The 16267-nt window shown below is 46.7% G+C and overlaps 1 protein-coding gene across 2 annotated transcripts in view; it reads right to left on the bottom strand.

Moving 5' to 3' along the window:
• kiaa0930 (KIAA0930 ortholog) overlaps positions 1 to 16267 on the bottom strand; it is a 55395-nt gene that overhangs the window by 33910 nt on the left and 5218 nt on the right. The gene's annotated exons all lie outside the window — the stretch shown is intronic.

Here is a 16267-nt window from a genome sequence, read left to right as displayed (position 1 = left end):
GAAATTACCACTTAATTTCCCTAAATTTACCCAAAGACAACCAGAATTTCCCCGAATTTCAGGTAATTTCCTTCAAAGTGGAAACACAGCCTGAAACACTCTTTGCAAATTAAACTCACTCTCGGAATTTTGGCCGGATTGAACAAAGTGCTGGACCACCAGTTGCCGACAACAACAAAAAAAGTAGTCTTTAGCGATACAGGCCCTTCGGCCCACCGAGCCCAGGCCGACTATTGATCACCCAATCACCCCCTCATAAAGTCCCGGCTCTGGAACTCTTCATTCAGAACTGCCGCCGCGACGTCAACCGCCTCAACTTCTCCACTCCCCTGTCTCACTCCAATCTTTCCCCCTCTGAACGCACTGCCATCGAATCACTCCGCAAAAACCCAGACTGGGTCATCAAACCAGCCGACAAGGAAGGTGCCGTGGTAGTCTGGCGCGCCGATCTCTACAAAGCTGAGGCCACGCGCCAACTCTCGGACACCTCCTCCTACTTACCCTTGGACCATGACCCCACTGACGAGCACCAGGCCACCATTTCTAGCACCATCACCGACTTCATCAATTCCCACGCCCTACCTGACCAAGCCTCCAAACTCATCGTTCCCCAGCCCCGCACGGCCCGTTTTTACCTTCTCCCCAAAATCCACAAACCCGGCTCTCCCGGCAGACCCATTGTCTCTGCGTGTTCGTGCCCCACCGAACTCATCTCCACATACCTTGACTCCATCCTATCCCCCTTGGTGAAATCCCTTCCCACCTATGTTCTAGACACCTCAGACACTCTCCGCCGCCTCCACGCATTCCACTCTCTGGGCCCTCACCCCCCTCATCTTCACCATGGATGTCCGGTCACTCTACACCTCCATCCCCCACCAGGATGGCCTCAGAGCCCTCCGGTTCTTCCTCGACCAGAGGAGCAACCTATACCCAGCCACTGACACTCTCCTCCGGTTAGCGGAGTTGGTCCTCACCCTCAATAACTTTACATTTGACTCCTCCCATTTCCTCCAAACACAAGGCGTAGCTATGGGCACACGCATGGGCCCCAGCTACGCCTGCCTCTTTGTCGGGCACGTTGAACAATCCTTGTTCGAGACGTACCAGGGCCCCATCCCCGACCTCTACCTCCGTTACATTGACGACTGCTTTGGTGCCACCTCCTGCACCCACACACAACTGACTGACTTCATCCACTTCACCACCAACTTCCATCCGGCACTCCAATACACCTGGACGATTTCCGACACTTCCCTACCATTCCTTGACCTCACCATCTCCATCGCAGGGGACAGACTCCTGACCGACATACATTACAAACCCACTGACTCACATGGCTATCTGGACTATACATCTTCCCACCCTGCCCCCTGTAAAGACTCCATCCCCTACTCCCAATTCCTCCGCCTACGCCGCATCTGTTCCCAGGATGAGACATTTCATACCAGGGCATCGGAAATGTCCTCGTTCTTCAGGGAACGGGGATTCCCCTCCGCCACCATAGATGAGGCTCACACCAGGGTCTCATCCATACCCCGTAACACTGCTCTCTCTCCCCATCCCCGCAAATGCAACAAGGGCAGAGTCCCTCTGGTCCTCACCTTTCACCCCACCAGCCGGCACATACAACACATAATCCTCCGCCATTTCCGCCACCTCCAACGTGACCCCACCACTCGCCACATCTTCCCATCTCCCCCCATGTCTGCCTTCCGCAAAGACCGCTCCCTCCGCAACTCCCTCGTCAATTCTTCCCTTCCCTCCCGCACCACCCCCTCCCCGGGCACTTTCCGTTGCAACCGCAAGAAATGCAACACCTGTCCCTTCACCTCCCCCCTCGACTCCATTCAAGGACCCAAGCAGTCGTTCCAGGTGCGACAAAGGTTAACCTGTATCTCCTCCAACCTCATCTACTGCATCCGCTGCTCGAGATGTCAGCTGATTTACATCGGTGAGACCAAGCGTAGGTTGGGCGATCGTTTCGCCGAACACTCCCACTCAGTCCGCAATAACCTACCTGACCTCCCGGTGGCTCAGCACTTCAACTCCCCCTCCCATTCCCAATCCGACCTCTCTGTCCTGGGTCTCCTCCATTGCCAGAGTGAGCAACAGCGGAAATTGGAGGAACAGCACCTCATATTCCGTCTGGGGACCTTGCGTCCTTATGGCATTAACATTGAATTCTCCCAATTTGGCTAGCCTGTGCTGTCTCCTCCCCTTCCTTAACCCTCTAGCTGTCTCCTCCCACCCTCCCATCCGCCCGCCCGCCCTCGGGCTCCTCCTCCTCCTCCCCTTTTCCTTCTTTCTTTCCCCACCCCCATCAGTCTGAAGAAGGGTTTCGGCCCGAAACGTCGCCTATTTCCTTCGCTCCATAGATGCTGCTGCACCCGCTGAGTTTCCCCAGCAATTTTGTGTACCTTCACACTAGTTCAATGTTGTCCCACTTTCTCATCCACTCCCTACACATTCGGGGCATTCTGACAGAAACCTACAAACCCGCACTTCTTCGGGATAGGGGAGGAAGCCAGAAGTACCCGGATGGAGGACAGAACTAGTGTAGGGGTGATTGTTGGTCGGCACAGACTCGGTGGGCTGAAGGGCCCGTTTCCACCAAAGAGTATAGAGGCTCCTCTAGTATCTTTGGTTTCCACGCTGTATCTCCAAACTAAATTTTCCTTCCCAGACTATTTAATAGAGCCTGGAATGAGAGAGCAATCGATACGACAAGAAGCATCCCGCTGTTGTCAGTCTTCTTTACTACCAGGTGATATAAACAGCTTCGGTTTCCTCCCACACTCCAAAGGTACAGATTTGTGGTCTGAAGAATGGTTTCGACCCGAAACATTGCCTATTTCCTTCGCTCCATAGATGCTGCCTCACCCGCTGAGTTTCTCTAGCACTTCAATTTTCCAGCATCTGCAGTTCTTTAATTCTGGGTTAATTGGCTTTGTTTAAAAAATAAATTGTTAATTGCCCCTCGTGTGTAGGATAGCGCTGGTGCAGGGGGATCGCTGGTCGGCGCGGACCTGGTGGGCCAAAGGGCCTGTTTCTGTGCTAGATTTCAAAACTAAGCTAAAAATGCTTCAAAAGATTCCAGACATCCCACCAAGCTGGGAGTCAGTGTGGTAAAACCCAGGCTCCCAGAGGGATGTTTTCAGAGTGTGCTGATTGCTGCCACAATGTGTATTCAGATTCAGATTCAATTTTAATTGTCAGTGTCAGTGTACAATACAGAGACAACGAAATGCATTTAGCATCTCCCTGGAAGAGCGGCATAGCAAATGATTTGAATAAATAATAATAAGTGTCCGGGGGGGGGGGGGGGGGGGCCACCAAATCCGTGCCGACCAGCGATCCCCACACATTAACACTCTCTGCACACGCGAGGGACAATTTTTACCGAAAAATGTTGAGGTGCTGTTCGTATCGGGAACATGTTTTTGACCAATTAACCTACAAACCTGCACGTCTTTGGAGTGTGGGGGAAAAAACCGGAGATCCCGGGGAAAACCCACGCCGGTCACGGGGAGAACGTGCAAACTCCGTACAGACAGCACCTGTAGTCGGGATCGAACCCGGGTCTCTGGCGCTGTCAGGCAGCAACACTAGCGCTGGGCTACCGTTCCGACCCATATTTGAACAAATTATTTCAGCAAAACCTGACACTGCTTTCACATCAGGCAGCATCACGTCCAACTCAGACAGAACTTGTCGAAGTCAATTGTATGAGTCAACCTAAATCAGCAAAGGCAGTCAGCCACTTCTATATTATCCCCTCAGTATTTATTCCATCCTGCAAGGAGTACACCGAATAGAATCAATAGACCAAGGCAAACCAATTTACTCTTTGAATAGAACGTGCATTAAACTATTGTGCCTTTAAGCATTTAACAAATGACATACAAAGAAACAATTCTAGCCACCCATTTATCATGCGTTGTAGAACTGTCAGGAGCAAGCTACAAAACGCACGCATTCCCCATATCCCCATCGAACTGGGAGGTTTGTACCTGAAGGGCCCACATAACCAATGTCATATAAAATGTGCACTCTGTAAACACAGGTACTGATCCCACCCCTCCATCAGCATTCTGTGTCTATCTTCAATGTAAACCAGCAGCTGCTGTTCCTTCATACACATTTTGTCTGCTCCACTGCGAAATCTCCTCAAGGTATGCCCACTTTGAAGAACAGGTTACAGTTTAGTTCATTGTCATGGAGGTACAGTGAAAAGCTTTTGTTGCGTGCCACCCAGTCAGCGGAAAGACAATACACAATTAATGGTACACAAAAAAGCTGGAGAAACTCAGCGGGTGCAGCAGCATCTATGGAGCGAAGGAAATAGGCAACGTTTCGGGCCGAAATCCTTCTTCAGACAATACACAATTAATGTCTGAAGAAGGGTTTCAACCCGAATCGTTGTCCATTTCCTTCGCTCCATAGATGCTGCCTCACCCGCTGAGTTTGACTGAGGAGTGAATGAATAATGCGATGTAAAGCGCCTTGAGTATTAGAAAGGCGCTATATAAATCCCATCCATTATTATTATTATTATTACACACAGTTAAGACGTTTCTTCGACCCAAAACGTCACCCATTCCTTCTCTCCAGAGATGCTGCCTGTTCCGCTGAGTTACTCCAGCAGTTTGTGTCTATCATGATTACAATCGAGCCACTTGGTGTGTACATACATGATAAGGGAATCATATTTAGTGCAACGTAAAGCCCGCAAAATCCAATCGAGGATAGTCCGAGGATCACCAATGAGGTGGACAGTAGTTCAGGACTGCTCTCTGGTGGAGGTGGGATGGTGCCGTTGCCTGAACTGAAGTTCTCCTCCTCTCTCAGACGAGAGTTCTGCACCACCCTCTCTCGCTGCACCCCCTTTGCGATTCTCTTTGTATCCTTCCGTATCTCCAGTTTCCCCACACTCTCAGTCTGAAGAAGGGTCTCGACCCGACAAGTTGCCCCATTCCTTTCCTTCCGAGATGCTGCCTGTCCCGCTGAGTTACTCTGCCATTTTGTGTCTATCTTCGGTGCAAACCAGCATCTGCAGTTTCCTCCTTGACATTTTGTCTGCTGAATTATCACCACTTCCCCCCCTGCAGAAATTCACAGAGTTAAAGAAATCTGACTACTCAAAATTCTTCCATTCATTTCTAAAGCATTTTTCAAAATAGTGATCATTTTCACTTGTTACATAGAAAATAGGTACAGGAGGAGGCCATTTGGCCCTTCGAGCCTGCACCGCCACTGTAACTGTTCATTTATGACCGGTTACAGTATATATTCCATTAGCTTGCTTCTGGTGATTATAGTGTACCGCTGGATATTTAAGGACATACAAGAATTATAGCAAGTGTATGTAGAGATGAACCTATAGAGAACAATAGACACAAAATGCTAGATCAGGGGTGGGGAACCTTTTCATGTTGGAATGCCACATTAAGTTAGCTGTAATCTAACAAGGCTGCATCCAAGAAACTTCAATTAGATATACTTCAAAATGTACATTATTTTGTAAAAATCTTACCACTATGTACTAACTTCAAGAAAATGAAAAAAATGTTGTTAATTCTAATGTTAGCTTACATTTTAATGAATTTGTTGTGACTGCTTTTTGTGGGAGGTTTACGTACATTCTACAGTCGCATTAAGAACTAAATCATGAACATAACAGGTGTTAAAATAGCCCTCATGACTTACTAATGTTTTAATTGTGGCTGTCAGTCGGGGAGGATTATTTAATTGAATCTTCTTTTACACTTTGGTATTTTAAATATGTTCATTTTAAGATTAAAATTAAAATAATAAAAGACGAACAACAACATATTCATTAAAAAAAAAAAGGATTTGTTCTACAAAATTTGGATTCATTCAAAAGGCCGCACTTAATGGCCTAGAAGGCCGCAGGTTCCCCACCCCTGTGCTGGAGTAACTCAGCGGGACAGGCAGCATCTCTGGAGAGAATGGATGACGTTTCGGGTCGAGACCCTTCTTCAGACTGAGAGTCAGGGGAGAGGGAGACACAGAGAGAAGGAAGGGTAAGGTGTGAAAATGAGACATCAAGAGAGTTGTAGTTCAAGGAAAATGTAGAATGGATCATTGTTAGCTCGGGGAAGGTGACAATGAAGCAAACAGAGATAAAATTTAATCAGGGGGACAGTCGGACTGGTTGGAGAACTAGGAAGGGGAGGGATGGAGAGAGAGGGAAAACAAGGGTTACTTGAAGTTGTAGGAATCAATAGTCATACGCTGTGGTGCAAGCTACCTAGGCGAAATATGAGGTGCTGTTCATGTCTAGAACATGCTTTGACTTACGGCAAAATTGGCTCACAGGCAGTTCTCCGGAATAGATTCCCTACATAACCCAGGTACTCCCTAGCCTTGATTATTTGTTCATACAACTTTTATAACAGCACAACATGATAAAGGAAATGGTTAAACTTTCCCAACACAAACCCTGCAATTTCTTGACAACTTCAAACTTGTAGATACACATTCATATCACGAGCAAATCACCCAGTCTGTTGATCAGTCTGAAGGAGGGTCTCGACCCAAAATGTCATCTGTCAATTCCTTCCTCAGATTCTACCCAACCCCCAGAATTAAAATGTGGATTGTGGAAATGTCGGAGACCCTACATCTAGAAAGTATCGGACTTGTCTTAATGGACAAACAAGAATATTTTGCAAAATATGGGCTCCATTCATTAACTATTTGAAGTGATAGATAGATTGGCCCGGCACGAAAACCCAACTGGAGATTGAACTCAGGATGAAATGTTACACTTTAAAATCTACGAACTTATCTCCAATGACGTACTATAAGTAATTCATTCCACCTTTTCTCTTTTTTGATATTTGTAATTCTTTTTTTCCTCTTTCTATCTACATAAAAAAACACTAGAAGCAGAATTAATCGACAATTGAAAATTTTAATAATGTATGATTGATGTATATGAAAAGTTTTTTTTACTATCATATGTAACAATACTTTACCATAATATGTTTGCTTCTAATAAAAATATTTTAAAAAAATTTAAAAATTCTACCCGACAGCTGAATTAGTCCAGCTCTGGCCCCATAGCTGAAGCGTCCACGTGGCGGGGCTGGAAACTGGAAGTACCCTGAGCTAATTCTGCTACCACCGTCATCATCTATTGTAACAAGTGACGGCTCCCACTGATTGTCGCCGGAAGCTTGCGTCCTTTTCAGGACGGACGATGACAGCGATGTCAACATTTGAAACATGGAGGACGGACACGAAAGAAGCAGTCGTCTAACTCTTTGTTTAGTTCAGAGATACAGCGCAGAAACAGGCCCTTCGGCCGACCGAGTCCTCACCGACCAGCAATCCCTGCACACCAACACTATCCGACACACTAGAGACAATCCACAATTTTACCAAGCCAACTAGCCTACAAACCGGTACGCCTGGAGTGTGGGAGGAAACTGGAGATCCCGGAAAAAAACACACGCAGGTCAGGGGGAGAACGTACAAACTTCGTACCCGTAGGCAGGAACGAACCCGTGTCTCTGGAGCTGCAAGGCAGCAACTCTACCGCTGCGCCACCCTTTGTGTTTGCTCACAGTCCCAACCTCCGCAATTCCTTGTCGTCATCAATCTGTCTGACTGCTCCACTTAATGTCCCCATCTGGTAACGTCTCCGTATTAGTATTATACGAGCTGGAATTATGGTTTCTCTGAAGGCATACTTCAAGTTGTTCACAATGACACTAACTCATCACCACTCCTGCTCTCCTCTACAGCAATGCCGTCTGCTCTGCCTATGTTCTCTTCCCCCAAAGTCCATCTTCTCAGAAGTGTCTAAGAGACGTGGACAAGAGGCTGCAGATGCTGGAAACTTGAGCTAAAAAAAAAAAAACTAATTGCTGGTGGAAGGATCGAAATCCTTCTTCAAGATACAAAATACATTTATTTGTTTAAGAAGGAACTGCAGATGCTGGAAAATCGAAGGTAGACATAAGTGCTGGAGAAACTCAGCGGGTGCAGCAGCATCTATGGAGCGAAGGAAATAGGCAATGTTTTGGGCTGAAACCCTTCTTCAGACTGCCTGAAGAAGGGTTTCGGCCCGAAACATTGCCTATTTCCTTTGTGTAGGGTTGTCTACTTTCAAGACTGGAGTGTAGGGTCGCCAACTTTCTCACTCCCAAATAAGGGACAAAGGGTAAAAAAAAAGGGACAAATTCCCGACGGCAATTCGTTGACCGACTTGGCCGTGGCTGGGTGAATGATGAGTTGGCCCGGGTGCTGGACTGCACACAAAGCCCAGCCGGCGGGCCAGCTGAGGAGTTTTGGCCCGGGCGACGTCCGGCTCATGAACCGATGATCGGCCATGAGAAGGAGGGGGTGGTGGTGTTGGCAGTAAGCGAAGGATGGAAGATCGGACAGCTGGCCGGGCTGCCGACCGACAGGGCCACGGGGGAGGTGCTGCTGCTGCACTCCATGGGCTGCACTACGTCGGGACGGGTGAGGCAGGGCCGGACGCGGCGCTTTGACCCGACAGTCCCCTCGACCCGAGTCGTAGCAATCAAATATGGGACAAGGGCGGACCCGTACGGGACAAACCAATTTAGCCCAATATACGGGAGTCCCGGCTAATACGGGTCAGTTGGCAACCCTACTAGAGGGTTACATCCAAACTGCAACCAAAAAGACACAGAAGTGTGTAAACGCACTCCTCTAGATTCAGGGACGGTTTCTTCCCCGCTGTTATTAGGCATCTGATCCATCCCACCAACAACCAGAGAGCAGTCCTGGGCCCTACCTCATTGGGGACCCTTGGACTATCTTTGATCGGACTTTACTGGCTTCATCTTGCACTAAATGTTATTCAGGATATTCCCTTTATCATGTATCTGTGCAATGTGGATGGTTTGATCGTAATCCTGTATTGTCTTTCTGCTGACTGGTTTGCAAGCAAAAGCGTTTCACTGTACCTCGGTACACGAGACAATAAACTAAACACAAACTTCACCTCCACCTCATCTCTTTCATTACAAGACCAAGCCCATTCAACCGCCACCTCTGCACCAAATAGGATTATTGCTCATCCCTTGTCCCAGTTTAGCAAATCAGACCACCTGGCTGCTTTCCTTCTTCCAGAGTAGAGGCATTGTCCAATTTGGCAGGAAAAAAAAATAAGCAGGGCATAGTTGGAGACTGCAGAACCCCAATGAAAAGGATTTGGGCTTCATGGTGCAAGATTCACAAAGATACAGCGAGCAATCAGGAAAGCTGATAATGTTGACGCCACTGTGCAGGAAGGAACTGCAGATGCTGGTTTGCACCGAAGATAGACACAAATTGTTGGAGTAACTCAGCGGGACAGGCAGCATCTCTGGAGAGAAGGAATGGGTGATGTTTCGGGTCGAGACCTTTCTTCAGACAAAGTCAGGGGAGAGATATGGACGGGTACAAAGTGAGAACAGGACAGATCAAAGCAGACGATGATCAAGGAAATGTAGAATGTTTCATTGTTGGCTGAGGGGAAGGTGACAACGAGACACTCTCTCCAGTGATGCCGCCTGTCCCGCTGAGTTACTAAAGCATTTTGTGTCTATGTTCGCATTACTGTTTATTATGAAGGAAATTTCTTACAAAAAGATAGAGGGGGGGGGGGGGGGATATGTTTCCATTATATGGGGCATATACCAGCCACAAGTAAGGCTACTGTATAGAAACAAAGAGAACTGCAAAAAAAAGACACAAAGTGCTGGAGTAACTCAGAGGGTCAGGCGGCATCTCTGGCGAAGATGAACAGACAATTTTTTTGGTCGAGAGTCAAGAGTATTTTATTGTCATGTGTCCCAGATAGAACAATGAAATTCCTACTTGCTGCAGCACAACAGAATATGTACACATAATGAATAATATGATAAACATAGGTAGACACAAAATTCTGGAGCAACTCAGCAGGTGAGGCAGCATCTATGGAGAGAAGGAATGGGCGACGTTTCAGGTCGAGACCCTTCTTCACATGTTGGCAATGAACTGTGATAATCATAGATTACAGGGGGAAGCAGGGATAACACTGTATTAACCTGCTAATAAAAAAGGGTGTACAGTTCTAGAGAGAAATTAAAGTAGCAGAAAAGGCATTGAAACCTCTAGCCTCAGTAATGGCTTCAGCCCGATAGGTTCATGATGCATATTCTGTAGTGCTCTTGTTGTATTTCAATAATGCAGCGGCCATTACTCATAACCTTGTTACTTCTCCAAAGAATTTAATAAGTTTGGCCAAGCTTCAATTTCCCTTTTGGAACCCATGCCGATCACTCTTTAGTGGATGTTCAATTTCTGGATGGCCTTGTAATTCATTTTTAATTATCAATATTAAGCTATTTGGATCATCAATCTCCCCACGTGGCCATTTACTAAGAATCAAAATGGCCCTGCGAGTTCTGCCCCTATTAATTGTAACTCGTCCCGCTGTAATCTATTCAGGCCAGGAGCATATCCCTCTCCATCCTGTCCACATTAACAGGAATCCATTACTTTCCCACTTTCTGTCCTAATCATCCCCCTTTCCTTCCTGACGTATCAAGTTCAAGTGAGTTTATTGTCATGTGTCCCTGTATAGGACAATGAAATTCTTGCTTTGCTTCAGCACAACAGAACATAGTAGGCATTTACTACAAAACAGATAAATGTGTCAATATACCATAATATAAATATATACACACATGAATAAATAAACTGATAAAGTGCAAATAACAGATAATGGGTTATTAATAATCAGAGTTTTGTCCGAGCCAGGTTTAATAGCCTGATGGCTGTGGGGAAGTAGCTATTCCTGAACCTGGTTGTTGCAGTCTTCAGGATCCTGTACCTTCTACCTGAAGGTAGCAGGGAGATGAGTGTGTGACCAGGATGGTGTGGGTCTTTGATGATACTGCCAGCCTTTTTGAGGCAGTGACTGCGATAAATCCCCTCGATGGAAGGAAGGTCAGAGCCGATGATGGACAGGGCAGTGTTTACTACTTTTTGTAGTCTTTTCCGCTCCAGGGCGCTCAAGTTGCTGAACCAAGCCACGATGCAACCGGTCAGCATGTTCTCTACTGTGCACCTGTAGAGTTCTTTTCCAGTCTGATTAGATAATATTACGCATAAATACAACCAAATCAAGTGCAATAGATAGACCAAAGGGGAAGATACAGAGTGTAGAATATCGTTCTCAGCCTTGCAGCACAAGTCCCATAGACAAATTCCGAAGTCCGCAATGTGAATCGACGGTAACCTAGGCACATTTCAGCCAATAAAAAGATCAGTTAATAGACAATGGGTGCAGGAGTAGGCCATTCGGCCCCTTTGAGCCAGCACCGCCATTCACTGTGATCATGGCTGATCATCCACAATCAGTTCCTGCCTTCTCCCCTGACTCTGCTATCTTTCAGAGTTCTATCTCTATGATAGAGAGTTCTATCGAACTCTCTCTTGAAAGCATCCAGAGAATCGGCCTCCACTGCCTTCTGAGGCAGAGAATGCCACAGATTCACAACTCTGTGTGAAAAAGTTTGTTGTCATCTCCGTTCTAAATGGCCTACCCCTTAATCTTAAACTGTGGCCCCTGGTTCTGGACTCCCCCAACATCGGGAACATGTTTCCTGCCTCTAGCGTGTCCAAACCCTTAATAATCGTACACGTTTCAATAAGATGCCCTCTCATCCTTCTAAATTCCAGAGTGTACAAGCCCAGCTGCTCCATTGCATCAACACATGACAGTCCAGTCATCCCGGGAATTAACCTCGTGAACCTACGCTGCACTCCCTCAATAGCAAGAATGTCCTTCCTCAAATTTGGAGACCAAAACTGCACAAAATAATTTAACTCCCCTCCCCACACTGACCTTTCTGTCCTGGGCCTCCTCCACTGGCAGAGCTAGGCCACACACAAATTGGAGGAAGAGCACGCTCGTATTTCACTGGGACAGATCACACCCCAATAGCATGCACATTGATTTATCTAATTTCAAGTAACTCCTGCATCCCCCCCCCCCTCCCTCCCACCCTAGTTGTCCTGTTAATTCCACTGTTCACATCATTGTATCCCTCTTGTTATCACACCTTCTCCAGCCAACAATGGACCATTGTGGGCTCCACACTTCCCGAGGTCACCTGTTGCCGGCCCCGATTTGTTCTGGCCTTTTCTGACCTCCGGTTAATTTTGCGCACCCATCCCCACCCCCCCCCCCCCCCCCACTCCTTTCAGTCTAACGAAGGGACTCGACCAGAAAGGTCACCTAGTCATGTTCTCCAGCGATGCTGCCTGACCCGCTGAGTTACTCCAGCATTTTGTGTCTATCGGTATAAACCAGCATCTGCAGTTCCTTCCTACGCAGTTAAATAATAGGGTTCAGTTTAGAGGGATAAAATGACTAGAACGGTGTCTTCATTTATTTAATTATCCTGAGATTTCATTGATGCTGGAAGCCTACAATTCTCTCCTTTACTGCACCATGGGACTCCCTTCACCAGTAAGGTTTAAGCAGTTGTCCTCTCATCCGAGTCTCATGTGCCTTGCCAGCGACACTCAGGCTCCCGACAATTACTCTCTCAGTCGTAGAGGAACCCACAATCGTCACGCACACACGTGAAATCTCTGACTATTAGAGGCAGGTTTCACAAGAGTGAAAGTAAAAAGCGGAAGAAATCTGGAAGTTACACCCAAAAACTGTAGAACGCATTAGATTGTGGATGATCCACTGAATGTGGATGATCAGCCATGATCACAGTGAATGGTGGTGCTGGCTCGAAGTAGAATTTGACCCAAAACTCTCCCCTTTAATTGAAAATCACTCATTAAGCAACTGTAAATACCCATTATAGAAACGATGAACTGTAGATGCTGGTTAATACACAAAAGACCAAAGTCTGAAGAAGTGCCTCGACCCAAAACGGCACCTGTCCATGTTCTCCAGAGATGCCGCCTGACCAGCTGGAGCGGAGCGGAGCGGAGCGGGCGATCCCTTGCCTGGGTCGCCGCGCTGGAGCGACGCGCTGGAGCTCTGGCGAGCTGGACCGCCGAGAGCAACATCTCCGGGCTGCGGGCTGCGGGCTGCGGAGCGGAGAGGAGGCGCCGACTTCAACAACGGGAGCCTGGGTGCTCCAAACCGGCGCGGCCTTGTCGGCTTCGGCAGCTGCGGGCTCCAACCAGGAAGCGGCCGTTCCAAGTGGCCCAGCCGCCGAAAGGACTCTCCCGACGCCGGGGCAAGACCACCCGGTGAGAACGGCCAGGGACATCGGGCCTCCGTAGAGGCAACTGCGGTGGCCCCAATAGGCCTGACTTTGGGGTGAACATGGGGTGGGGACTGGACATTGTGCCTTCCCCCACAGTGCTATCCACTGTGGGGGGATGATTTTTTTTTGTCTAACTGTAGTCTTGTAGGTCTGTGTCCAAGATGGCTGCCGTGAAGAGAGAGTGGACGCTGGCACGAATTGGTTGCCGCTGCTCTCTCTTCACACTGTGTTTTTGATTTTCTGTTTTTGGATTGAATTCTGTTTTTAATTTGTGTCTCTGTGATGTCTTTATTATTTGTTATATTCCGATTATATGTTATTCCGATTAAATGTCTATTATTGTTATGTCTGTATTCTTTCTTTATGTGCTGCACGGAGAGGACGCTGGCGCTGTTTGTTCGCCGCTTCTCCGTTTGCTATTGTCTGTTACTATTGTAAAGCGACTTTGAGTCTTAGAAAAGCGCTATAAAAATAAAATTTATTATTATTATTATTATTACTCCAGCATTTCATGTCCTTTTATTTTTTAAATACCAATCACAGCAGACCGGATGAAAAATATTTAAATTTAATTATAATTACTTTAAGTTAAAAAATGTTGGCCAGTATGTGTGTGTATATGTAGACACAAAATGCTGGAGTAACTCAGCAGGACAGGCAGCATCTCCCTAGAGTAGGAATGGGTGACGTTTCAGGTTGAGACCCTTCTTCAGACCTCGACCCGATTCCTTCTCTCCAGAGATGCTGCCTGTCCCGCTGAGTTACTCCAGCATTTTGTGTCTATCTTTAATTTGAACCAGCACCTGCAGTTCTTTCCTACACATGTATATGCACATGTGCCTTCCTCATTTCCAAGTAGGCATTGAAAAAACAGGCAAGTCAAATGATAGTCTGAATATAACCAGTGCTTCTCACATCAATTCAAATAAACTTTGCAAGAAGAAAAAGCTTTTGGAAACAAGTTCAAGTTCAAGTGAGTTTATTGTCATGTGTCCCTGTATAGGACAATCAAATTCTTGCTTTGCTTCAGCACAACAGAACATAGTAGACATTTACTACAAAACAGATAAATGTGTCCATATACCATGATATAAATATATACACACATGAATAAATAAACTGGTAAAGTGCAAATAGCAGAAAGTGGTTATTAATAATCAGAGTTTTGTCCGAGCCAGGTTTAATAGCCTGATGGCTGTGGGGAAGTAGCTATTCCTGAACCTGGTTGTTGCAGTCTTCAGGCTCCTGTACCTTCTACCTGAGGTAGCAGGGAGATGAGTGCGTGGCCAGGATGGTATGGGTCTTTGATGATACTGCCAGCCTTTTTGAGGCAGCGACTGCGATAAATCCCCTCGATGGAAGGAAGGTCAGAGCCGATGATGGACTGGGCAGTGTTTACTACTTTTTGTAGTCTTTTCCTCTCCAGGTCGCTCAAATTGCCGAACCAAGCCACGATGCAACCGGTCAGCATGCTCTCTACTGTGCACCTGTAGAAGTTAGAGAGAGTCTTCCTTGACAAACCGACTCTCCGTAATCTTCTCAGGAAGTAGAGGCGCTGATGAGTTTTTTTGATAATTGCGTTAGTGTTCTCGGACCAGGAAAGATCTCCAGAGATGTGCACGCCCAGGAATTTGAAGTTCTTGACCCTTTCAACCATCGACCCGTTGATATAAATGGGGCTGTGGGTCCCCCTCCTACTCCTTCCAAAGTCCACAATCAGTTCCTTGGTTTTGCTGGTGTTGAGGGCCAGGTTATTGCGCTGGCACCATATGGACAGTTGCTCGATCTCTCTTCTGTACTCTGACTCATCCCCATCAGTGATACGTCCCACAACAGTGGTGTCGTCAGCGAACTTGATGATGGAGTTCGCACTGTGGTTGGCTACGCAGTCATGGGTATAGAGTGAGTACAGCAGGGGGCTGAGCACGCAGCCTTGAGGTGCTCCCGTGCTGATTGTTATCGTGGCTGACACATTTCCACCAATACGAACAGACTGTGGTCTGTGGATGAGGAAGTCGAGGATCCAGCTGCAGAGGGATGCGCAGAGACGAACAGTATCCTGCGAGTTGAGAGGTTTCCAGACCACAGAACATCTCACCTGATCTGAATCAAAGCATTTGGCAGATTCAGCGACAGTTTCTTCCCAGTTGTTATCAGGCAACTGAACCATCCTTTCACCAACTAGAGACCAATCCTGACCTACTATCTACCTCATTGGAGACCCATGGACTATCTTAAATCGGACTTTACCTCGCACTGAACATTAATGGATTCTGACCTCCCCACCATAAGTGACTTAGAGAAGTTGCTGCCTCAAACAGGCAGCCAGCATCATCAGAGACCCACACCACCCTGGCCACACACTCATTCCACCCCTGCCATCGGGAAGAAGGTACAGGAGCCTGAAAACTGTAAAGTCCAGCTTCAGGAATAGCTTCTTCCCTACAGCCATCAGGCTATTAAACACAACAACCTCCATTAAGCTCTGAACTACAATAGTCAGGGGAATTGGTTTTGTCGTTTTGCACTATTATTGTTTGTTTGTTTTCTGCGTATATGTATACAATATATATACATAAAAAATGTGAGTATATGCGTGTATATGTATATTTAAATACACTAATTTTTTTTCTAGTGTACAGGTACTATGTTTACATATTCTGTTGTGCTGCTGCAGGTAAGAATTTCATTGCTCTATCTGGGACATATGACAATAAAACACTCTTGTGAGTCACTTTATCCTGTATCTGTAGACGGGCTCGATTGTAATCATGTACCGTCTGTCCGCTGACTGGATAGCACACAACAAAAAAAGCTTTTCATTGTACCTCGGTACACGTGACAATAAACTAAGCCAACTCTTCAAGAATGTCATTCACTAAACACACCGGTCTCTAAAGATTTTAAGGAGTTTAAGAGGAGCTAAAATAGAACCTTCTAAATTAAACTCAAATGATTTGATTCCACGTCCACTGAGATAATCATAATCTATTAAAGCCTTT

This window comes from Amblyraja radiata, chromosome 19 (assembly GCF_010909765.2).
Source record: "Amblyraja radiata isolate CabotCenter1 chromosome 19, sAmbRad1.1.pri, whole genome shotgun sequence".
Lineage (NCBI taxonomy): Eukaryota > Metazoa > Chordata > Chondrichthyes > Rajiformes > Rajidae > Amblyraja > Amblyraja radiata.
The sequence above is the reverse complement of the archived record's forward strand: the minus strand, read 5'-3'. Positions and strand labels throughout refer to the sequence as shown.